Raw genomic sequence first — 25,574 nt, forward strand, 5'->3', positions numbered from 1 at the left:
AACGAGTCGCGTCCGTAAGGGGCTGAGGGGTCAGAGCAAGGCGGAGAACCGCAGTGACCCGGAGATGGAGAGCAGGAGGAGGTCTGTGATCTTACTTCTCTCCGTCTCCGGAAGCTTCATCATCCTGTGGTCGGTGAATGTTGCCGAATTCCTTTATTACACCATCGCCGGATTGGATCAGATTAATTACAACGATTCGGAATACATATTTGAACACTCTGGACACATACTGCTGGTGTTCAGTTGCTGCACAAACACTTTTATTTATGGAATAACTCAGAACAAGTTTAGAGAGCAGTTCATCAGCGCTGCGAAACATCCGCTCATGTCAATTATTCAACTAATTAATAAACTAGCTATTTAAGTTCCTCTCAGAGGCAATCACAGTGTTTTCCATCTGCACACTGTAGAACGGGCCGTCACAGGAAAGTGGGGTTGCAGGGAGCATAAAACCGGTTTCGTGCCCGAGAGACACAGCACGGGAAAAGACCCACAGCCAGCGACGCCAACCCCCTACCAGTTATTAAACTCATTAAATTTATTTTCCTCATTTTTCCCCATGTTCCCGCTTTCCTTACCGCCATCCTTCTTTTAATAATGTATCCCTCATCACTGCGTAAATACGCAACGCTCATCTGACCTACAAAGCCGTTGCATCTCGGCGACGGAAAGGAAACGAGTCTCCGAGCGGAAATACTGCCGTCATCCGGAGAAGGGGCGGGATTCACTGAGCGACCGGAGATCAGATCGGGACCGGCTCGGATTGCACAGACTGAGCAGGCAGCACCGCAGAGAGAGTTAGCTGATGGTATCCAACATCAGCACGTCTCTCAGTTCTCAGTCAGCTGGCAATATCCACGTCTACCGATATCCTAACTTCAACTGTCGAGTTTACCTGTGTTCAGTGCGATGGTATGAAATTTTAGATGTGTTCTACTCACAATATTCTGCTCAAAGTCGAATTATCATCTGAAGCGAGTCATTTTCTAAAGGTTATTGCCTGAATTTATGAGGAAGGAACCTTCCTTCTTTGTTTCCCTGGGTGTACTTTAATCAATAACAAAGAGGTGTAATGACCGCAATGTAGCAGAAGCCACCGATAGGCAATTTGGTAAGGCTGTGTGTGAAGGCCCGATGGTTGATTCAGACAATCTATTGACATGGGATAAAACAATTAAACCACAGGATATCGGAATAGTAGTAGGCCATTCGTTCTATCGAATTATTTCACCTATCCTTTAGTGGGTGATCTGTTCCTCAACCTCAATCTCCTTCCTCCAATAAGCCGTTAGCAACCTCTCCAATCAAAATATTTAAACCCTTTTCTTCACTAGACCCAGTGACTTGGTCTCCACACCTTCCGAGGCAGCAAATTCGAGTCCCCTTGAAGTGAGTGCCCGCATTGCATTTGCCTTTATAACTCCGAAATAACCTGTAAATTAGCCTTCAGGGAATCTAGAACAAAGACCCAAAAATCCTTATGTATTTATCACTTCTGAATTTTCTTCAGTTAGAAACGTTTCGACACATTAACCTTTCGTTCCGAAGTGTATCCCTCACACCTCCATACACTGAATTCCACCTGCACTTTGCTCACTCTGTCAAACTCACTGTATGTCAGCGATACTACTTCTCTCTGCAGGTAAATCCTGCCCATCCGAACCCCATCCATTCGCCGACTCTCTACTGCTGTAAAGCTGTCCAACCAGTAGTTCCCTGGCTTGTATCTTGCTTCCCTTATATAAGGACACAACATTAGCTGTCTCCCGCACTTTCAATACATTAGGTTCTGATAAGGATTGGACAAGGATGGACCTCCACGGGAGGATTGTGGGATAGATGGCAGGAATGTTATACCAGGGCACACAAATCCCTGAAATACCCGGCAAGGAGAATTGATTCCAAACAATTTCTTTATTGTTTATTACAGAATATCAGTCCGGTGCTTCCGCTCCTTCCCCACTCCCATCCGCTTTTCCCTGGAATCCCCTCTCACCCTGCCCCCCTCCCCACTCTCAGACTACAATTGAAATCAATGAATGAAACAGGTTTATCATCACACACATATGCCATGATTTATTTTCGGCAGCAGTACAGTGCGAATATTAAATTACTACAGTACGGTGCAAAAGTCGGTGGCACCCTATGTACATATGCTCAAGAATTTTGTACAGTATTTTAAAGGCAGTATTTCACGTTTCTCTTCTATAATTTAAAAAAGCAATATTCATGGATCTACTAAAGTGCTGCCATGACCCTTTGACGTCACCTGTTTTGATCCAAACTGCCTGTATCTGGAATTATCTGTTTATTTCTTCCATGACCATTGCCAAATGAACTGCCCTAACTTTGTCGTCACTGCCCTTGACACGAACACGAACATTCTTCCACTGTTTTCCTAAAGGCTGCACATTTTTCCGGCGTCATTTCCGATGTCCTTCCCCATGCCACCTAAACTACGGTCCGCGCGTTTAAGGTCTTAGACTTCAATGTCTGCAGTCAGTTCTATCTTTTCTCTCTAAACACCTCTAAACCAGCAGAGTGATGGCCATCGGTCCCAAGCAACTTCCACGCTAACACATCAGCCAATCGAACAAACTCATTCCTTCAACGGCGATCGAATTCAACCATTTGACTTTTAGTATCATTTTTATTTAACCTCACAAAGCATTCCAGGGAGCAATGAACGCACTTCAGCCAATCGAAGTTGTTGACGCTTGGGCAGTCCCTCGCAGTATTTCAGATGATAAATTCATCAAGTATTACACCCTATTATTTTTAATGTATCCTCCCCTTACCTCCTTATATACATCTATCTCTACTTCCTGCTAATGATTGGGCGTCCTGTTGTGTTTTTTTGTACATTAGGCCATTACATCTAAATAAACAGTTTGCTCGTAGTATTGAGATTTACAACAATATTCATGAGGAGACGGTTCTCGGGATCCAAGTTCACACCGCATTGAAAACGGCTACACATGTTGGTAGGGTGGTAGAGAAGGCGCTGTGGGATGATTGCATTTATCAGTCGATGAATTGACTATTAGGAAATCGACAAATTTCTGACGATTCATTATAAAATTATCATTAGGCTACATGTGAAATATTGCATTGAGGTCTGGCCTCTGTATTTCAGTCAGGATATGGAGAGTCTGATAACGGCGCCGGTGATGTTTTCCAGATGATGCCTGCATTAAAAAACATGCGCTTTCGGCGATTTTGGACAAAATTAGGTTTCGTTTTTTTGTATAACCGAGTGGATTTATAGACTTATGAGATTCAGAGTCATGGTTAGACCAGAGAGTCAGTATCAGTCCGACAGGTTTGAAATGACTATCACCAGTGTGCATGCATTGAGGTTTGTAGGAGGAAATTTCAGAGGTAATTTATGTCTCTCATTCCTCGGTGCCCTCGTCTGTTTTTCGTGGATGTCAACGGACAGTAAGATTTTCCGATTGTATACTGTAGACATTCTCTGATATTTAACCGGAACCCCTTGAACCATTTTGTTAAATATTCTGGAATGTGTTCTGCATTTACTTATTTATCCTTCCCCGTTTGGGATTCTCGTTTCCCTTGACCCAGTTCCGAGATCAGCGCTCATGAAACTATTGATACAAAACACCGCACCAGACATGCTGAAGGGAATGGAAAAGGGAAGCCAATGCAAAACAAGGCTGGAGAACAGTGTGATTCATCAGGGCTGGTACAGTCCTAATCGGAAAAAAGAGACCAAACCGGCGAATGAGAGACAATCTTATGACTAGTGACTAGAGATGGGCGACGTGGACTCATGATATATCGAGGCAAGGGTACAGAGGCAGTAAAATTCGGGACGTCGGAGTTTAATTCCGGCTTCCTCCGTGAGAAAGATTATATGTTCCTTCCTATTCGGCACGGGATCCTCGGGAGACTCTGATTTTCTCTCACAATAAAAAGACTTACTTCTTATTAGGTTCATTGATAATTCTAAATGTCCCAGTGGTTAGGCCAGGGTTAATAGGTTGGTTAATAGGTTGGCCAGGGTTAATAGGTTGGTTGCTGGGCAAAACGGTCTCAGGGCTGACGTTATATAAGATTTGGTGAGGCCTAATTTGAGTATCGTGCGCAGATTCGGTTACTTTTCTACAGGAAAGGTATACACGAGGTTCAATGAGTACAACAACATTTCACAAAGATATTGACTCGCATGGAATTATTGATTATAAGGAAAGTTTCAATCGGTTAGGACTGCATTCTTTGCAAAGTAGAAGTTGGAGAGGAGATTTGGCAGAGGTATTGAAAATCATGAGGGCACAGATGCGGCAAATACAAAAAAAAGTTTTCTCCACTGTGGTTCGTGGGGACTACAAACAGATGTGATGGGGTAAATTTGAAAGATAAGAAGTTCAAGTGGGAAGAAGTGGGGGATGTTCTTCACTCAGAGGATCGCGAGGGTGTGGAATGAGCTGCCGGCACAAGTGGTGTATACATGCTCGATCTCAACGTTTGAAAATTTCGGATAGGTACATGGATAGTAGAGATGTTCCCGGTGCATGTTAATCAGAGTAGGCAGTCTGAATACTTCCGGCACGGCCTTGTTTTTACATTGTTACTTCTCCATGAATGATGTTATCGGCACAAGAAAGTGGGGTAAAATTAGAGGAGTAACAGGAAAATCATCGCGAAGTTTATATTAGAATCCAAATCTCTGCGGTATTGATAAAGGCGAGAAGGTAACCGAAGATTAATATAATGCCGTAAATACCGGGCGCTCGCAGATTCGAGTCCTGAATAATTTGGGTGTTGATGTTACCAACTGTTTTCACCGCGGCTTAAACTGTAAGAAGCACAAATATTTGCGCGGCTGACGTGGGGTGGTTGTGGTGCTGCTCGCGACAGAGAAAACAAAGAAAAACAGAGAGATTGAATGCGTGTGTGTGTGTGGGGGGGGGGGGGGGTGAGTGAGAGATAGAGAGAGAGGAGAGGCAGACGGAAAAGGTGGAACCTAGAAGACCGTGGCGAAGAATTTGAACAGAGAGTCTGTATGGTGGGACTAGGAAGGGGTGGAATACAGGGGGTTGGAAAAAGAAAGCAATTTAACATGTTAAAGTAGGTTTAAAATTTTGCAGCACACGGTTATTCTTCCTGATGTTAGTCTCAATGACAACATTTGAGATGTGAGCTCCGTTGAAACCACAATGCATCCTCATGCGACAATACATGACAATAGCTTTGAAGGCTAATTCTCCCGTTACGCAGTGTACGTTATCCACGAACCTCCTTAGGTTTAAATCCGTTTATATTCGACTGGAAATTATATATAATTTCTATTAATTCTTCTTTCTTTAAGTTACCTTTGCCAGGTTTGAAATACAATGCGCTACTGTTAGAAAAGCAAATGTTCATTATATTTACACCTGGATGCCCATGACAGTAAACTTGAACACAAACTGAAAAGTTGATCTCAAGTTCATTTGAAGCACTGAAACCCAAACAATGTTTCTGCCCAGGATTGAACTGGGGACCTTTCGCGTGTGAAGCGAATGTGATAACCACTACACCACAGAAACCGTGCAAAGCGCTCAATGCTTTGCGCTCTTGAGCAATGACCCGAGGCATCCCCTCCCCGCCCTGCTCTGAAGTACAGCAATAAGAACAAAACATTGCCCACTGTTACTTTCCGTTTTCAGTAACACGTATTAAATAGTTTAGGACTTTATTCCCTAGAATATGGGTATAGGTAGAGTGTTACAAAGACGTGGCTGTGGAACAAACCTAAGTGCTGAACACGGGCGTGGAATGGGTGACAAGGCAGTGTTTACCCGGGGTCTTGGTTTCAGTACAGAATTCAGAAACGATGCTCGACTTAGAACTGATCGTCCTAAGAACCATGGGGTGAGATTACTCAAACACGAGTCAACCATCGATCTGGCAGCTCCTTGTTGTGGTCACAGGATTTTTAAACTGCATTAGCTGATGGAAAGCAGGTGTTCGTAGTTATTGGAACCTGGGAATGATTGGGAACTAAACGAGGTGATTGAGCCACAATTCCTGAGGAACATAGCCAGGTAGGCGATTGCCAGAAGAGATCTAGACAGAAACCCCCCACCCCCACCCCCCGCCAACAGGAGCCTCCCGGCGATACTCCAGGCCTGTCTGGATGGTTCCGATTAGAGTCCTGGATGAGGGAAGTGTCTCGGGGAAAGGAGCGGGGGAACCAGGAGCTCTCTACAGGACCGTACCTTTCCAAGTCCACCAGGTATTGCAGACACCTGCCCCGACGGCGCACATCAGTAGTCGTCGTTCAGTGTATGCCGGATTGTTGTCGATGAGACGGACAGGTGGAGGAGTCTCAGCCGGGGGACACATGGGGCTGACGGAGACTGGTTTTCACTGAGACACATGAAAAGTTGGGTGAATGCGCATGGACCTTGGCAATTTCAGGCGGACCGCTGTGGGATTGATAACCTTTTCAGCCTTGAATGATCCCAGGAAGCGGGGGGCGAATTTCCTATGTTCTCTTTTGAGCGGGATGCCCTTGCAGGAAAGCCACACCATCTGCCCAGGTTGGTACTTCCGGTGCCGGAGTCCGGTGTCGGTTGGCTGTTTTCTTATGTTGATTTGTTGATCTCAGTAGGGCCGCGCGTGTTTTCTCCCTAATCTTACGGCACCGATCAATATGGTCCCGAAACGACGGTACCGCAATCTGTTCTTCTTGCGCGGGGAACAGCGTGGGTTGGTACCCAAGGGATCACTGGAACGGAAACCTCCCAATGGCAGAGCTCACCATAGAGTTGTGGGCGTACTCAACCCACGGGAGGTGATGGCTCCAGATCTTGGTTGATCCTTTCCGTCTGCCCGTTCGACTGGGGGTGTAAGCCGGATGACAGGCTGGCCGATGTACCTAAGGCCTGACAGAAGGCCTTCCATAGCTGCGAGATGAACTGGGGACCTCGATCGGAGACGATGTCCGCGGGGATTCGTGGAGGCGGAAGACTTGGCGGACGAGAAGATCTACGGTTTCTTTAGAGGAAGGGAGTTCAGGGAGGGCCACAAAGCGCACCGCCTTGGAGAATCGGTCTACCACAATGAAGACAGCAGTGTTTCCGTGGGAGGGGGGTCGACCGGTGAAGAGGTCTAGGGCGATGTGTGACCAGGGACGACCAGGAACAGGTAGAGGACGAAGAAGAAGAAGGTCGTCGATGAGAGAACTTTCCCCGGGCTCAGACGGAACAAGCCGAGACATAGGAATGGGTGCCCCCTCCGTGGATGGCACCCAAAAGTGCTTCCTCAGCAGAGCCAGGATCCGATCACTCCCGGGGTAACAGGCGAACCGGGTGTGTGCCCCCATTGGAGAACCTGAGGCCTGACGGAGACCGGCACGTACAGGCGATCGCCGGGTCCGTTACCAGGGTCCGATCACTCCCGGGGTGGCAGGTGAACCGGGATGTGTGCCCCCATTGGAGAACCTGAGGCCTGACGGAGACGGGCACGTACAGGCGATCGCCGGGTCCGATCACTCCCGGGGTGGCAGGTGAACCGGGATGTGTGCCCCCATTGGAGAACCTGAGACCTGACGGAGACCGGCACGTACAGGCGATCGCCGGGTCCGTTACCAGGGTCCGATCACTCCCAGGGTGTCAGGTGAACCGGGATGTGTGACCCCATTGGAGAACCTGAGGCCTGACGGAGACCGGCACGTACAGGCGATCGCCGGGTCCGTTACCAGGGTCCGATCACTCCCGGGGTGGCAGGCGAACTGGGATGTGTGCCCTCTTTGGAGAACCTGAGGCCTGACGGAGACGGGCACGTACAGGCGATCGCCGGTTGCATTCCCTGGGTCGGGTTCGTCCCGCTGGGCTTCATTTACTTTAGCCTGGATCTCCCAAGTGTGGGTGGCCTCACGCATGATGGTGGGAGGATCGTCTCGGGAATGGAGGTGTCATCCTTGGAGTCATGCTGGCGGGATAGCGCGCCCGGCTTCCCGATCTTGGATCCTGGACAGTACGTGAGGGTAAACTTGAACCGCCCAAAGAACAATGGCCAACGGGACTGGCGGGAGTTCAATCGGTTGACGGTCAGAATATGCCCCAGGGTCTTATGATCAGACACTCTCGCAGAATAAAGAAAGCAGGGACCATAACTGTCCTCCACCCCGTCACTCGCAGAAATAGAAACAGGGACGATAATAGTCCTCGACCCTGTTACTGACAGAAAAGAACGACGACCCAAGTCTGGAGCGGGCCAGTGGATTGGAAAGGGGCACTAGCATGGCTGAGAGAAAATCCACAATTGGCTGGTGCTTTACGGGTTAATTGGAATAGTGCATCCTAAATAAGAATAAATATTGGAAAGGGCGGATGAGGCAACCATGGCTGATACTAGAAAGTAAAGACAGCATAAAGCCAAAAGTGAGGGTTTATAATTTAGCAAGCATTAGAGGGAATCCGGAGGTTTGGGACGCTTTTAAAACTGGCCAATACTGGAGAAAATACCTTTGTTCAGGCATATGAATATTAAAATGGACGCGAGTGTGGGTATCAGAAAGCTGGAAAATGACGCGGAAGAAGCAGTAATGGGGGGAAAAGAAAAGGGACGGACTGAGTGAATATTTTGCGCCAGGCTGCTCTGTGGAAGACTCCAGCATAATGGCAGGCAGCGAGAAACACGTGTCAGAGGGCATCAGTGAGAGTGGATGTTATCACCTGGAGAAGGTGCCTGTGAAGCTGAAAGGACAGAAGTTAGATGTCATCGGGACCAGTTGGACTACACACAAGGGTTCTGGAAGTGGTAACTGACGAGATTCTGTAGGCACTCCTTCACGTATCAATATATATATATATATACAACAGTTCCATAGCAAAGAAAGCCCAGCAGCGTCTCTACGGTCTGCGAAGGCTGAGGAAAGTCCATTTCCCACACCCCCATCCTCATCACATTCTACAGGGGTTGTATTGAGAGCATCCTGAGCAGCTGCATCACTGCCCGGTACGGAACCTGCACCATTCATGATCGCAAGACCCTGCAGCGGATAGTGAGGTCAGCTGAGAAGATTATCGGGGTCTCTCTTCCCGCCATTACAGACATTTATACTACACGCTGCATCCACAAAGGAACCAGCATTATGAAGGACCACAAGCACCGCTCCTACAAACTTTTCTCCCTCCTGCCGTTTGGGAAAAAGGTACCGGAGCATTCGGGCTCTCGCGACCAGACGATGTAACAGTTTCTTCCCCCCAAGCTATCGGACTCCTCAATACACAGAGCCTGGGCTGACACCTTACTGCCCTATTGCCTTGTTTATTATTTATTGTAATGCCTGTACTGTTTTGTGTACTTCATGCTGTCCTGGGTAGGTCTGTAGTCTCGTGTAGTTCTATTCTGTGTTGCTTTTTACGTGGTTCACTCTAGTTTTTTGTACTGTGTCATGTAACACCATGGTCCTCAAAAAGTAGTCTCATTTTTACTATGTACTGTACCAGCAGTTATGGTCGAAATGAAAATAAAAGTGACTTGACCTGATTTTCAAGAACAGATGCTGATGACCGGAGAATTATGACTGTCACTCCACTCAGGAAGAAGGAAGTTAGGCTGAAGAAAGGACAATAAAAGAAAGGTAGCCTGACTTCAACGTGTTAGATAACTCAAAAGATTCCAAGCAGTTTGAAGGTCAAAGACAGTTGAGGAGAAAGGGAGGAGATTTGTCAAATAGATCATCGTGCGGTACGGTGATGCACCTTGAAAGAAAGGAAAAAAAGTCTCTAAATGGGGAAGGTTTTCTGAAATCAGAGGTGCAAAGTGAACTTCCCTAATATTCCCTAAATGTTTACTTCCAGGCTTAGTCAGCGGTAAAGGAAGGCAAATGCAATTTTAAAATTCGGTTCAGGAGGGGTAGAATATATAAGCAACAATGTAATGTTGACATATGTCCGTCATTATAAACCTGATTCTGATCCCGACCTTTATCCCCAACAATGGAAATCTCCTTCAGTTACGATACTGACGGCAGTGTTATCGCTCCACATTCACGTTCTGACGTAACTGTGTTGAAACAAATTCCAAAGCTGTCGAATTATACTATTTGTATTGGAATGATGAATCACCTTTTCCAGTACCGAAAATAAGTACAACCATCACTTCAGTTGTAGTGCTACGGTGGGTGCAACGATCATTAATAGAGCTGCGATGGCCGAGTGGTTAAGGCGTTGGACTTGAAATCCAATGGGGATTTTCCGCGCCATGTTCGAATCCTGTTTGCAGCGCTCAAACTGCAGCGCCAGGGAATAGAAACCACACTGCCAATAAAAATTTGACAACTACGTACCAGCCGGCAGATTTAGAGATTTTTACACTCATTGTGCAAATTTTATTTCTATTACAACTCTGACCAATCCCCCTCTGGGCAGCTTAAACGCTTTGTAGTTTGCAGCTTTACCGACTTGTAAAACTAAAAGAATCAAATGCAGAGAACGGATATTTCAGCGTCAGTGTAAAGAAGTGGACTTCATCCTTTTACTGAAGTGGGCAGCACGGTCTCTGAACGTGAAAACTTTCGCCGGTTTCATATCACTCACTGTACAGACTCCCCATTGCTCTTTTGTCCAGCGAGCGACCCCGCCTATTGCCATAGACAAATCGGTTCGCTGACCTTCCGTCAAAATCACCATCGCCAATTGCCACAGAGCGGTGTAATTGTCCGACATCAACAAATCTCGTCAAATGACGTACAACCTACCTAGCTCCATTCGTGTATGCAGATGTCAATCCAACGTGTTATCCAGTTGCGGAAAGGGTTTCATCAAGAGCTGTTCCCTCCCACAGACTCTGACTGCTTCTGCCTCCCCAAAATCCCGTCAATACCGAGCAAAACTCAGTACAATGTCCCATTATATAACATTAATATCAATAGGCTTCTGAACGAAGCTGGGGGCGCTGTCAGCGCGTCGAAATAAAGGCGGGCGACAGAAGTTTATCTCCTCTCACCTGGGGAGACGGTAGAAGATTTGGTGGAGGTGACCGGCCGACGTTTGACCGGCAACTGCTGTATGGGGGGGAGGGAGGATTGAGAAAAAGTCTGGGCCAGCCTGATCTTATTGAATGCCAAGGCTGGATAAAAAGGACTTGACACTTCCCTTCTTTCTGTTGTCTGTCTGTTTAAAGAAAAGGAATACACAGGCCTTTCTTGGGCCTGGATGCACTCCCGTGGATATAATAGTTCGCAATCTATGCCATCAGTTTGCCTGAGGAATCATTTCCAAGGCTGAAACAGGCACAAGATTGATATCCATCTTTTGTTAATGACGCAGAATTGTACAATATATGTTTTGCGTACTGTCTGTCTTTTCGAGCCTGCAATGATGCTGCAAGTGTTTCACTGTACCTGTCCTTCACCGTCCCTGTGCACACGGCAATAAACCCGACTGGACCTGACAATACTCACTGAGATTTGAGCAGTGATGACCCCGTGCAGATGAGTCAAGGTGATGTCGGCAAGCTGAGTGAGTAGGACCAGAGTCCAATATGGGAAATGTATGGTCACCCTCTTCTACAGAGAGACAGCGTCTCTGAGTGGATTGAGTTGCAGTGAGCAGTGAAGAAGATCAAACCTATATTGTATCGATTGCAAGTTATTGTCTGTAAGACCTCGCACAGTTATTTCGAGCTTTATTGAGACAGCACCTGCGATATTTTTCACAATGTCATGTTCTGCTCATATATTTTGTGGTTTTATGGTGCTGAATCAGGCGGATGAAGGTTAAGCATAGACAGTAATCGGCTTGTTGTGGAAGCAAGTTAATACACAAAATAATTTAAAATAAACACATTAAATTACAGCAGGCAATATCTTAATTCCCTGACCGGGAATCGAACCCGGGCCGCGGCAGTGAGAGCGCCGAATCCTAACCACTAGACCACCAGGGAAGCTAATAAAGTTCTGACTACAGTAGTAGACAACTACCAAACCAGCAAAATATGAAACAAAACCTATAGATGAATAATAATGAATAAATGTGATAAATATTGTCACGAATCTACTGCTCAGCACTTTGCGTACGGCGTGCTCACCCAATGTTTCAGGTTAAGAAACACTCTGGACTCTGAATGAATCAGTGGGAAACACTCGTTCTCCAGAGTCTTCATAAAAATGGTAACATTCAGATTCTCTTATGAGCCCTGAGTCATTTTTGTTTCTGTCTATCGCCTCGAAGCAAATCAGTACTCTGCCCTCCGATTCCCGCGACATTGTTGCCGATACATCTGGTGTCTTGTTCCTTACTCTCCGCCTTGGTGGAGGTAGGAGAAAGAAAACCAGACGTTCAGAATGCACGAAATATGGTCTGGGGGTGGAATAGTAGGCTTTTCCTGATCGTGCTCTAACAGTGGTCGAGTGTGCGGGAGCCCCTGGTACTGAGTATGACGTGCTGATGACAAATAAGCCTAGAATTCTTGAAACAAGCCTGATAGAAACCCGCAATGATTTGAAAGTCCTCAGGGTAGACAGTTCCTTGTTTGCCGATCGCGGCAGTCAGTACATGGTATGCTTGCTTAACGTCTGCTCTGGCGGTATGTGAAGTGCCGTCCGGATCAATGAGGAGAACCTCTCGGTAAGCAGCACCGACAGAACTCAATCATTGGGTGTTGTGATTGGGAGAACAAGGGTGCGGCAAGACCGCTACGTACGGAGAGCATGAAGAGTTTGTCATGAAACAACACAGCCGTTCCACCCCCCCCCCCCCACCGGACCACAATACCTTCTTATCTTCTCCGAACGGTGGATTGAGAAGCCTTCCGGCTGTTCCACCGAACTGAGCCATGTCTCCATGAAGCAGAGAAGACAGCAGCCCCTCATTTCCCTCCGAAACTGCAATGTTGCGCTGATGTAATGCATCTTGTTTTCAAATAATTGGCCTTTCGCGAAGAAGATGCCGGGTAAAGGATGTTTCATAACCCGTCGATTTAGTCTGGCTTGAGGTCTTCCGACCTCTTTTCCGGCAATGGTAATGGCTGACCTTCGCTGATCGCTGAAAGGTGCCGCACCTGCATTCCCGAGAGTCAAGTCCACCTGGTCCTTCAGCAGCTCGTTAAACTGCTGAGTAATTTAAACAGCTCAACAGTACGTTTCTTAAAGGGAAACTAGGGGTTTCAGATTGCAGCCACAGTGGTTCAGCTGAAATACATCTAGACATTTTGCGAGCTGTTGGCAATACGTCGCGTGCATCGCCAGTGCCATCGTGGATCTTTGGATTTATAAACAAATCTCAAAATCCCTAAAACCGTATCAATAATGTAGACATCCCGCTCTTAATAGAGCCTACAAAATGCATCACCTCGCACTTTATCTGTCTACTGTCTATCCCCCTCCCGCTTTCTACCGACACCAAACACCCGACTCCGATCTGTCTCCCCATCGATAATCTTTCACCAACCCCCGATCTCTCTACACCCGACTCCTCGACTTCCCCGGCCTCCCTCCCCATTGTCTTTCTCTACCCTCCTCTATCTCTCGCTACCTCACCTGCCTCTGTCACCGCTCTCTTTCTCCCCAGTCTCTATCTCTCGTCTCTCTGGCCAGAGTCGATTCCTTTCCCCGGTAATAACTTTCCTCTTCGTTGACTGTTCAATGAGTGTCATGAGTGAAGATGGCTTGTGAACCTACGTGCTTGTTTATTTGAAATAATAAAAGTTACTTGTTCGCAAATACAGATTCTTCATTGTTCTTCATTGACTGTTCATTGAGTATCATGGAGTGAAGATGGCGTGTGAGTCTAGGTGCTTGTTTAGTTGAAATAATAAAAGTTACTTGTTCGCAAATACAGATTCTCTGTTCCTCACTGATCATTATTACTGGGGGTGACTCTTGTAACAGTGGCGTCCATCATTAAAGTTGCCCACCAACAGGACAAGCCCTCTACACAGTGTTACCATCGGGATGGAGATACAGAAGCCGAAAAGCTCAGGCTCAACGATTCAGGAACAGACAATTCCCCTCCGCTACCTGCAACTCATGTTTTTTTTTAACCTCTACATTTATTTATGCTCTGTTTCATTGCACTGCTACAGTAAAGTTAACAAATTTCACCACACACCCCGATGATATTAAATCTGGTTCTGATTCTGATTCAGATGAAGGGGGTTGCGTTAGTTTGAACGTAAATTAGTTGAAAAGCTGTCAGAACCTCTTGAGACGATGGGCTGTACTGAGCTGTAATATTCTATGTTCTGTGCTCTATCTAGGTACAGTGTCTCACTATTTAAGTCCAATCGATTAATTATTTAAAGCTACTGCGCCTTCCTTTTCCAGATTACTCTAAATGCGTCTGATAGTAGTGCAGGAGAACTTAAAAACAAGAGGCCATAAATGTGCGTGCCGACCGCAGGATGATATCGATAGTTTTGCTTGGAAAGGGCTCGTCAAGAATTACGAAATGAGGTGTCGAGACTACCCTGGTCATGGGGTATGACAAGAAGTATCTGGATAAACGGGAACATTAACGATAGTCATTATGGGCCAGTACGTAGGAGGTCATGTCTAACCAATCTCACAGAGCTTTGCAAGGTAGTTACCGGGAATGGTGTGGAAGGCAAGGCAGTGGATACCGTCTAACAGTGACTTCAGCCAAGAATTTCTCAGGGTTCCGTAAGGGATGATGTTCGAGGAGGTTCAGTCGCTAGGCTTTCACAATGAGGTAGTAAATTGGATTCGCCATCGGGTACGTTGCGGAAGCTAGAGTGTGGTAATGGATGGTTGTCTCTCTGACTGGGGACCTGTGATGAGTGGAGTGTCCCAGGGATCGTCGCTGTGCCTGTTGTTGTTTGTCATCTATATCAATGATCTGGATAATAATGTCGGTAACTGGATCAGTAGATTTGCCGATGACAACAACATAGTGGGTGTAGTCCACAGCGAGGAAGAGTACAGGAGCATGAAGCGGGATCTGGCCCAGCTGGAAAAATGGCTGAAAAATAGCGGATCGGAGTTAACGCAAACAAGCGTTGGATTTTGCACTTTGGAAGGACCAGCCAGGGTTGGTCTGACACAATGAGAAATAGGGCACTGAAGAGTACGATAGAACAAACGAATCTGGGAATGCAGGTCCATAATTCAATGAAAGTTCCGGCACAGTTAGACAGGGTCGTAAAAACCGCTTTTCGCACATTGGCCTCCCTGGACCAAAGTACTGAGTACAGGAGTTGGGACGTTACGTTGCTGTGGTTTCAGGCTTTATTGGGGCCCAATTTGGAATATTGTGTGCGGTTGGACTCAACTAACTGCAGGGAAACATGCAAATAAGTTTGAAAGAATGCAGAAAGAATTATTGCACGGCTATTGCCGGGACTGAAAGTTTTGAATTAAAAGGAAAGTTTACATAAGTTAGCACTTTATTCCCGAGCAGGTAGAAGACTGAGGGGAGATTTGATAGAGGTATACAACATTATGACGTGTACAGAGAATGTATATTCTCCAATAGCCTGCGATGGTTTTGAAGGAAGACAAGAATTTGCTTTGCCTTCGCTGTGTTTTTAGTTTGTGCAGTTTTGAATGTTTCATTTATTATTGATTGCGGAGGGAGACACGGATTCCACACCGGCCATGTGGATTCAGGGTTAAATGGATCGAAATGTGAGCGTATCTACACCCGAAACGATAGAACTACGATTCACAGGTAAGTTGGCATTAGGATAAATTTTTGTGTACTTAATTTGGGAAATTGGAATTGGCATTTTGGAAGGCAGGTTCTTTTAATAAGCAGCAGGAGCTGCTGCTGAAAACACTGTGAAATGCAGGTTTTAATTTGTAGGGTTCCATTCGAAAAGATTGTTTTGAAGTCATTGTAGCATTTGCCCTGTAATAAGTAAATGACATGTCAGTTCAGAAAACGCTCTGGTGCAGTCAGTCCCTCAGCGGTTTGTTTATGTCGTCAGAATTAATTCCATAAATTATCCAGGTGCTGCTGTGTGATCAGATTAAATCGATTATTTCCCTCAGCCCTATTTCTTGCAGCACTGCAACTGCAGACTCGCAATAGAGTTGTAAATTGTACCGAAGTTTCGACTTTCCATGCGGAACACGGCTGTCCTTTGTCTTCCAGCCAGAATTCACTCTGTCTACCACATCATCCGCCTTCTGTTAGGAAGCCAACTCTGAATCAACGCAGCCAGGTTTCCCTGGATCCCATGCCTCCTGACTTTCTGAATGAATCTACTGTCGGGAACTGATCAAATGCCCGACCAAGATTAATGCACCCTTATCGACTTCCCTGATTCTTCTGTTTGTCTCAGTTTCACTTTTTCAAATAATCCAATCTGACCCATAAAGGACAACATGGCATGTTTTCTCTCCGTAGCCTGACTACGTTTCTCCAAATACTCATAAGTTCCTTCTGCAATAATCCTCTCCAGTAGTTTACCCACTACTGATGTAAGACTCCCTGCTCTATAATTCGAAAAACTATCCCCATTATCTTTTGTCAACAAATGAATAACATTTTCCACCCTCCAATCATCTAGTTCTACTTCTGTGGCCAGCGAAGACACAAATATCCTGTCCAAAAGTTCAGCAATATCTGAACTCGCCTTCCAAAATTACCTGGACTATGTCTCTTCCGGTATCGGGGAATCATCTATTCCAAAGACTATATCCCTCCCGGCATTGGGGAATCATCTATTATAAAATCTATATCCCTTCTGGCACCGTGGGATCATCGGTCATAATGCTTTCCAAGTTTCCAGCGCATCCTTTTTTCAGCGTCGGCATGTTCGAGCATATCTGCCTTTTGACGCTGTGTTCACATTGATCAATCTATTCAGTGAGGAGCTTCACCGTCTCCTTGGACTCCAGACACAAGTTTTCCTCTTTTACCTCTGATCTGCACACACTCTCCCCAGTCCACTCCTGTTCTTCACAGTGCAACTTGTCAACGAATTCTCAGATCCCCCTATCAATCTTTTTAAGTCCATTCTTAAATTCCTTCTTGTCTGCATTGTGATTTGCTATAGGTTTACCTGATCCTTTCTTCCTGTTCTGTAAGTATCGTTCTTTCTTCATCTTGACGTGTTGTTCCAACTTTCTTCTCTCCCAGGGTTACTTTACATTGTCATACTTTCCCTACGTCATTGAGACAAGCCTATACTGAACCCCATGTACGTGCTCCCTAAACAATCCCCACATATCTGTTGCGCAATCCCCCGAGTGCATCATTTCCCAATGTACCTTCCAAAACTCCTGCCAGGTAGCACCATAATTCCCAGACCCTTATTTGAACACATTTCATACTCTCTGGACAAGGTAAAAAGAGGGGAGTTCTGTCCTATTGTTCTGAAATGCTGACCCACCGAGAGATCTGTCACCTGACCCGTTTCTTTATCTAATATTAGATCCAGTACGCAGTGTTCGATAGTGCGCCTGTCGACATAGTGACATGAATCCTTCCTGGACACAACTGAGAAATTATGCCATAATTAAACCTTTTACCCTGGGGAGATGCCAAAGAATATTGTGGAAGTTTCAGTTACCCATGCCAATAAAATGGCAAATGTCCAAGTCCCGCTTCCCGATCGGTTCCTCACTGTGCCCGTTGCAGGGACGGCTGTATAGAATATTCCAAATGGGGTTATCATGTTTCTGTGTTCGTCTCACAGTCTATTAACAAACGAAAGCTCCATGTTGTCCTCCCTTTCTGCAGCTGCGATACTGTCCCTGGTTTCCCATCGCGCTCACTTTACACTCTGTTACCCGACCCTGTTCATTTTGAAACATCTAAAACACGGTAATTCCTGAAGCCATCCCTGCCCTTGTGATAGTCGAGTGTCTGTGATAGTTTGGAACAGACTTCAACCAGTGTAACAATCACGCCAGCAACATTGAGCGTTTGTATTGCTACCTACCTGAACTGTATGAAGTCAGCAATCTTCCGCCAATTCTGCAATTCCCGGATGACCAGGGCTATGAATGTTTGAATTCACGACTATTTTTTTTTGCCAAACCTGTTCATTGTAAAACGGCTTTATTTGAAAACTCCGCTGAATTGTCATTAGACGCGGGCCTTATCTACACAGATGGCCATTTAATGTAAACACATACTTCATTCCATTCCTCAGATCTTCTCTGAATTTCCTCTGTGTCAGTGTATAGATACAAGTATTGGTGCACATGCTGAGTACTTGCATCATGAACCCAAATTGCTGTAGGATGTATATCGGGGAACTCAAATATCTATCCTCGTAAAAATAGTTTTGCGCTTGCCATTTTAGAGAACGGGCTACATGGGGAATCCAAAATAATATGAAATTAGCTGATATAGAAAACAACAAAATCATCGATTTTCTGCGTTTTTGCACCTCGGCATCTTTCTGATTGTCGCCACTGTGCCGAAGCCTTCTGCGGACTCTATTTGCCACAACGATATGTCTTACGGTTAACCCGTTAAACACCAGGATTAATCCGATGGGTAGCAATGGTGTTAAAATGCTGATCAGTAATGAATATCCTCTCCACACGGGTGAAGTAGCGTATTCATATGTGGCGGTGCACCGCCACGGCGTGTTGTCAATGATGACGTAAGGTTCAATGGCAAAGTAACCCGGGACACATTTCCCGCAGCTCACTATAATCACGGTTACCATAACCACCGTTGCTGTTCTCTCGGTGCAGTATCGTTCCCGCAGCTTTCGGCAACATATTGCGATGAAGCGATCGAAGGTAAAACTGACCGTGAACCAAACAGAACAGTCCCGCGTCACAGCCGCAAATACAAGTGTGAGAGCGCATACAGGAGTGATAAGCAGGAATCTGGAATAAATGTAGATATTGTTGGTCTGATCCACTAAAGCAGCAACGATAACCACCATCAGATCCGCTGTTGCCATTCCAACCAGGTAACGGGTGATGCATTTGGAGAGTCCGCATTTTCCCCGAGATAGGATCACAATCGCCGTTAAATTATCTGCAAGAAATTTGGAAACAAAATAGAAATATGGTCAGTTCCCTCAATGCCCCCATTCTACCGATGCTATGGAGTGTATGGTCTGTTTGGAAGTGGAAAGCGGGAGTCCAGTGTGTGCGGTTTCCGTCGCTGCACTCCGGCTGGACAGTTTAGAGCAAAGAATCTAAGTTCCACGGACCGGTGAATGGAAGATCGTGAAGAACACCATTTCCATTATTCGGCGTGAAATAGTTGAAGGGATTGTTTACTGTGGTGACAAAATGGAATTAAAAGATAGAAAAACAATTTATCATTTACTGATTTATATAAGAACAGATCGACGTGTCGAAAATAGACTGGAACGTCATTTATATAAGCTGCCACGTTGTTATAAGGTCGAAGTGTCTGCACTGATAGAGACTCCAACCTAGAAAAGCAGAGACCAGCATCACTTCAGAAAGCCTAGCGAGGGGAAATAATGAAACCCTGTCAATATCGGCACATGCGTATTTGACAAAAGAATAATCACTTCGATCAAAGTATGAAAATCAAAATAAAACAATCAGATGCCTGAATCCTCCATTCCGGAAACACGTTTCCGCCGACGGTAGCATCTGCGCTCAGTAACAGTGCGGATACCGCAGCAGAGTAACGACGGCACCATACATAAAGTAACCAGCTCCGGCATCTTACCGGGGACACCAACCGCTACAATTGTGGGATAGAAAATGGCCGCGATGTAGTAAATTGCCGCATATCCCATATTCCGTTAGAAGCAGCGTTCAGTTGTACGGAACGTTTCAGCTGCTCAGATGGACTGGTGATCGGTTTAGCAGACTTTTATTGAGGTGAGAGCAATTCCACTGAGGCAATTAGCATGACGATCAGGGACATTAGTGACAACCAAATGTACAAACACTTACATTAAACTATTTTTACTCACCGTTCCCGTGTTAAGGATTTGACTCCTCCTGGGATATTGCAATCAATTTACTCTAAAACAACATATGATGCGAATTTTCCATGATACCTGGCTTCAGCTATTCAAATAGGATATGCTTTTATATCTGTGTTGCTTTTAACGTAGGCATTTATCTTAAAGTCTATTTATATTGTAACATTTGACGGAGCACATTCGCTTCTGAAATTGAGGGAAGGAGTTTACTCTGGGAGGGTAAATGGAGAACACTTCTTTATTAAAGGGGAACACTTGTTCATCTTTTCGTTCGTTCTTTTCAGTCATTCCGGACGGTTTCAGTGATGGAAATCACAGTGACAGCTGACATGTGTTACAATAAAATACACTGCACATATTCCTCCAAACACTTTAAAAGATCCACAGCGATATTCCAGAGACTTCTGAGCAAAAAGGGAGCGTGTCTTCAGGAAATTAGCGAGGGCTGTGGACAGTTTGAAGAGCAGGTTTTCCAGCGCACAAATTTTGGCAGGAACCTGACCTCTGCCTGTGAATGACTTGACACCCTACACCCGTGACGTGCCATGCAGTATATTTCACTTTAAAGTTAATCTCAAACCAGCCATAATTCTGCCACTATTTCTCCATCCATTCGGTCTTTGAACAAAACTAGCAAGTGAAATCAGCAAACTATCTGCAGGTTCCCAGGTTGTTCTATTACTTGTAACGAAGTTGTATTTTTTCCCCCCTGATTCACTGTCAGGTATATTGCCTTTCGAGTGTCACTATGAGTATGTGGAGAACAGCGGATGTGGTTAACCTCACCTGACAATCACACTTTCTTCTGCTCCTGCAGTACACCGCTCCGTGCCGATTGTGATTCTCGTTCCGATATGCACGGCTTGTTGGAGAAAGTCTCATCACTCTGTTTCCATTGTGGAACTCGTACTAATGTGCGGCCGTCGGTCGACTGGAGAAAGTATCATCTCTGCCTTCAAATTCATCCTTCCAACGTGAATCAGTCTGTATCGTTCCGGGTTGAACACCAACTGTAACTTATCAGCGCTGCTCTGCGTCCTGTCACTGTCCCGTTGTAAACTCTGACTATCTTCTATACTATCCATAATTCCACCAACTTCCACATCATTGCAAATGCAATAACTCACCGTTCCACTTCCTTGGTCACATCATTTTTAAAGCACAGAAATCCGGGGGTCTCAGAACAGATCTCCGCAGGATACCGCTGGCACCAGCATCCGGGGAGAAAACGCTCGATCCACAACTATCCTCTACCTTCTTGGGCGTCAGTCCTGAATCCAGAAGCCAACTTTGCAAAGATGCCAAACCTTCCGAAAGGACCTACCATGGTTAACAGAAGGATGACCGTCACATCCTCACAGAATTAAACGAGGCTCGTGAGACATGATCTGCCCCTCACAAAGCCATACTGATTCCCCCAAATCAGTTCATGCTTCTCCAAATTTTCGTAAATCCTGTTTCTCAGAATGTTCTCCAATAATCTGCCCATCACTGAAGTAGCTCTCCCCGCAAGAATTCCCTCTCACTGGCGAATACTTAATTAAAGTCTTCATTCAGGACTTGCCCTTCTGCCCCCGACTTCAGGGGCTTGTTTCATCTTCAATCCCCGACAGGTCCTATACTCATTCCAGTCATCTTTTTCTTCACATACATCTAGAATGGCTTGGGGCCTTCCTTAAAGTTACTGCAGACCTTCTGTAGACGTTTCTAATTATCATAATTCCATTCTTCAGTTTGTCCCCGGCTACTTTGTAAATCTACAGTCATGTCTGATCCTTGCTTTCTAATACTGAGCTCAGCTTCCTAAAGCTTCTTTCTTCATCTTGACAAGATGTTTCACATCTCCTGACAACCATGGTTCTTTCACCCTACAGTACTTTCCCTGCCTGAATGAGGCAAACCTATCCAGAACCCCATGGAAGTGCAGCCTAAAAAACACTGACATTTCCCAGGACATATCCATTCCTGATTTATGCTTCGATGTTCCAGTTTAATATCATCATAATTCCAATTGCACAGTTAATTACATTGGGAAATGACACTTTTCAAACTGACATGGGGCCGTGAGACTGGAGCGGGTAGAGTGATTAACTTGAAACCTGACACGGGGCAGTGTGCAGAGCGTGGGGCAATGCGATCGGCATGGGGAATGACTCGAGATTGTGGGGTCACAGCGGGGCATTGAGATTACTTGGTGACGAACGCGGACCTGTCTGATTAGTGTATGTAACCCTTTTTACGAAATGACGGTGCTGGACCCCATATAATTTGCCTATCGACACAACCGATCCACAGACGGCGCAATAGCCACTGCTCTACACACCGTCCTTACACATCTGGAGAAGAAGTGTGAATATGTAGGAATGCTGGTCCTGGACTACGGTTCAGTATCCAACACCATAATCCCCTCCAGGCTCAACAGGAAGCTCAGAGTTCTCGTCCTTGACCCTACCTCTCAGATTGCCAGCAGGTAATGAGAGTGGGCTCCCTCACCTCCACCCCTCTGATTCATCACAGGAGCCCCTCAGGGCCATGTACTGAGTCCCCTTCTTTACTCCCTGTATACCCTTTACTGTATCGCCACCCACAGCTCCAATCTGTTAATTAAGTTTGCCGACGACATTACATTTATTGGCCTAATATTAAAAAATAACGAAGTGGCCTACAGGGAAGAAGTTATTTCTCTGACACAATGGTGTCAAGTAAACAACCTCTCCCTCGGTGTCGCAAAAGCGAAGGAGACGGTTGTGGATTTCAGGAGGAATGAAGATGGGCTAAACCCTATTGACATCAATGAATCTGGGGTTGAGAGGGTAAACAGCTTTAAGTTCCTGCCATCCACATCAACGAGGACCTCACTTGGTCTGTACATACCAGCCGTGAACTGACAACTCACCTAGCGAATGTAAGCTGTTTTGGGCGGCTGATGTTAGGAAAAACGGACTCACATTTGAGCGAGTTTAACAGAGGTTTATGAAAGTGATTCCAGAATTGAGTACCTTGTCATATGAAGAGTATTTGATGGGTGATACAATTTAAACCTATCGAATGTCCTCGATGGGCTGAATGTGGGGGGGGGGGGGGGTCTGTGTTCTATGGTGGGAGAGTCTGGGACCAGTGGAGACTATTTCTAATTAGGGGATCGCCCATTTGCAACATTGATGAGTTTAGCCAGAGAGTGGAAAATCTGTGGAATTCGTCGCCACAGGCAGCTGTGGAGGCCAAGACTTTGTCCTTATTTAAGACAGAGGTTGATAGATTCTTGAGTTATCAGGACATGACGGGATACAGGGAGAAAGACGGAGATTGGGTCTGAGGGGAACATTGGACCAGCCATGATGAAATGGCGGAGCAGACTCGATAACCTAACTCTGCTCCCACGTCTTTAGTCTTATGTTTAATATCCCTCTCTAAGTTGCATTGTATTTGGCTGATCTGGTTCATACACTACCAGCTCTATTGCAACTGTCAAAACTTTGCTCTGCACTGATCCTGACTAAAGTTCATGTTTATATCTTTAGAATATAGTTCAACTATTTAATTAATTCTTCTACCTTTAATGATGAAGGAGCTATCGACTCCTACACAGGGTTTGTCAACCTCTAAAAATTATTATGATATTTTACTTGTTTCTTAGCTCGAGCTGGTATAACCTGAGGTACAGCGGTCGCGAAACACACTCATTTCTCAATTTGTTGGGAAATTATGTGCTCAAATCGCTGGGATGTCTTCTATGGACGGACATGAGTGGTTGACTTGATCTTCCATAGAGACCATTTCTTCATTTTTCTGGATTGTGCTCTCATTTAAGTGTAGTGGTGTGAATTTTGTTTTAGTTTTACACATGCCGGCATGCAGTGCTTTATTCTGGTTTCGTTAAGAAAAACGTATCTTGAGGAGATTTTTTTTTAAATTTACAACACTCCCCTTCTCCCAGTTTCACCGGTGAAGTACCTCCATGTTATTCTTCCTCCACTGCCCCCTACAGTACTTACTCTGACTTATCATCTTGCTTTAAAAAAAAACAATAATTCAAGAGTATCGTGGACAGAAGTGAGTATAGATGCCATTACTAATGAGGAAATGTGCTTTGGAAGCTGTAACAACAGGAGGTAAATAAGACATCTGGACAAGATTATGTACACCCCAGGGTACAGCAAGAGGTAGCTGAAGAGTTTGTGAAGGTATTAGAGTCATGGAACATTACAACGCTGGAAAATGCCATTCGGCCAGTCTAGTCTGTGTCAAGCCATTAATCTGCCTCGTTCAAGCAAATTCTAACGGGACAATAGTCATCCATTCCCTCCCATCCATATACCCATCGGAACTTCTCTGAAATGTTGAAAATCACACATTCCATATTCCATATTCTCACCACCTCTCAGTGAAGACGTCCCCCCTCATGATTCTCTTAAACAATGAGTAATCATCTTTCAAGGTTGTCTTGATTTTGGAATGTTTCTGCCAAACTAGGAAGTTGCAAATATCACCCCACTCTTTAAGAAGGAAGGGAGGCAGAAGAAAGGAAATTGTAGAACAGATAGTCTAACTTCAGTGGTTGGATTACGTTAAGGCTGATTTTTCTGGGTACATTGTGCATGCTAAAATAGGCCAAATTCAGCACGGTTTTCTTCAGGGTATATATTGCCTGAGAAATCTCTTGGAATTCTTTGACAAAATAACAAGCAGAATAGACAAAGGAGAGGCAGTTGTTGTTTTTCTCCTGAATTTTCAGATGGTTTTTAACGACTTGCTGCACATGAGGCTGCCAAACAAGATCACAACTCACGGCATTATAGGAAAGATGCCGGCACGGATCGAAGATTGGTTTACTGGAATCACCCAAAGAGTTAGAAGTGTGCTGAGAAGTGGCAGATGGTGTTCAACACGGAAAAGTGTGAGGTGGCACACTTTGGAAAGACAACTTAAAAAGCAGAATACAAAGTAAATGTCAGGAAATTTGGCAGTGTTGGGGACCAGAGGGATCTGGGGTTACAATTTAAGGTGTTTGGCAGGGTATAAGGGTCGGCACAACATTGTGGGCAGAAGGGCCTGTACTGTGATGTGCTATTCTATGTTCTATGTTCTAAAACCAGACTCCAGTTTGTTCTATTTCTGATAGTTCGTTTAACCTGTTACGCAATATGTAACAAAATTGGGGACTCGTCTGGGAAATAACAAAATTGGTGGAAGCCATTTTAAATTTGTTGTGGGCTTAATTGAGTGATTAGTGGTTGATCTTATAGTAGAATAACTCTTTTATTTACTTGAGTGGAAAATCAGCACCAATGAAGATTGAGGTTGGTAGGTTTCTGTGGAACCATCCCCTGAAATATAAGATGATGCGAAGAGGGATTTGCTGCTGGGAATTACTCATAAGTTAAAACCTGAGGTGAGCACCGGAATTAGGATTTCGATAATACAGCCGTTAATAGCAGAGCATTATATATGCAAGGGGACGTTTCAAGAGGATGTGTGGGAAATGTTGTTGAAAGTAAACCTACTGAGGCTGAGGTTCAGCTTCGGTTAGAAAAATTAATGGGATGATGAGAAAGTGGCTGAGAGTCAGCAGGCGAGTTTGCTTTAACCCATGAGGTTAAGTTTTCCCTGAATGAGAGCCTCAAAAAGAGTAGCTGGGTTAATCAGGGTGAACTGGAATTTGAAAGTGGGACTAGTAATGAAAGCGTAGATGAGGAGGTTGGCCCGATTGCCTG

The 25,574-nt window shown here is 45.3% G+C and overlaps 2 non-coding genes across 2 annotated transcripts; both read right to left on the reverse strand.

Annotated features, from left to right (window-relative positions):
- Positions 1 to 5,479: 5,479 nt before the first annotated feature.
- Positions 5,480 to 5,552, reverse strand: trnav-cac (transfer RNA valine (anticodon CAC)). Its single transcript has one exon. It is a non-coding gene; the product is annotated as a tRNA-Val (tRNA).
- A 6,280-nt stretch (positions 5,553 to 11,832) lies between these two features.
- On the reverse strand, positions 11,833 to 11,904 carry trnae-cuc (transfer RNA glutamic acid (anticodon CUC)). The gene has a single exon. It is a non-coding gene; the product is annotated as a tRNA-Glu (tRNA).
- Between the last annotated feature and the right edge of the window lie 13,670 nt (positions 11,905 to 25,574).

The sequence above is a fragment of the Hypanus sabinus genome, unplaced genomic scaffold (genome assembly GCF_030144855.1).
Source record: "Hypanus sabinus isolate sHypSab1 unplaced genomic scaffold, sHypSab1.hap1 scaffold_135, whole genome shotgun sequence".
NCBI classification, from domain to species: Eukaryota; Metazoa; Chordata; class Chondrichthyes; order Myliobatiformes; family Dasyatidae; genus Hypanus; species Hypanus sabinus.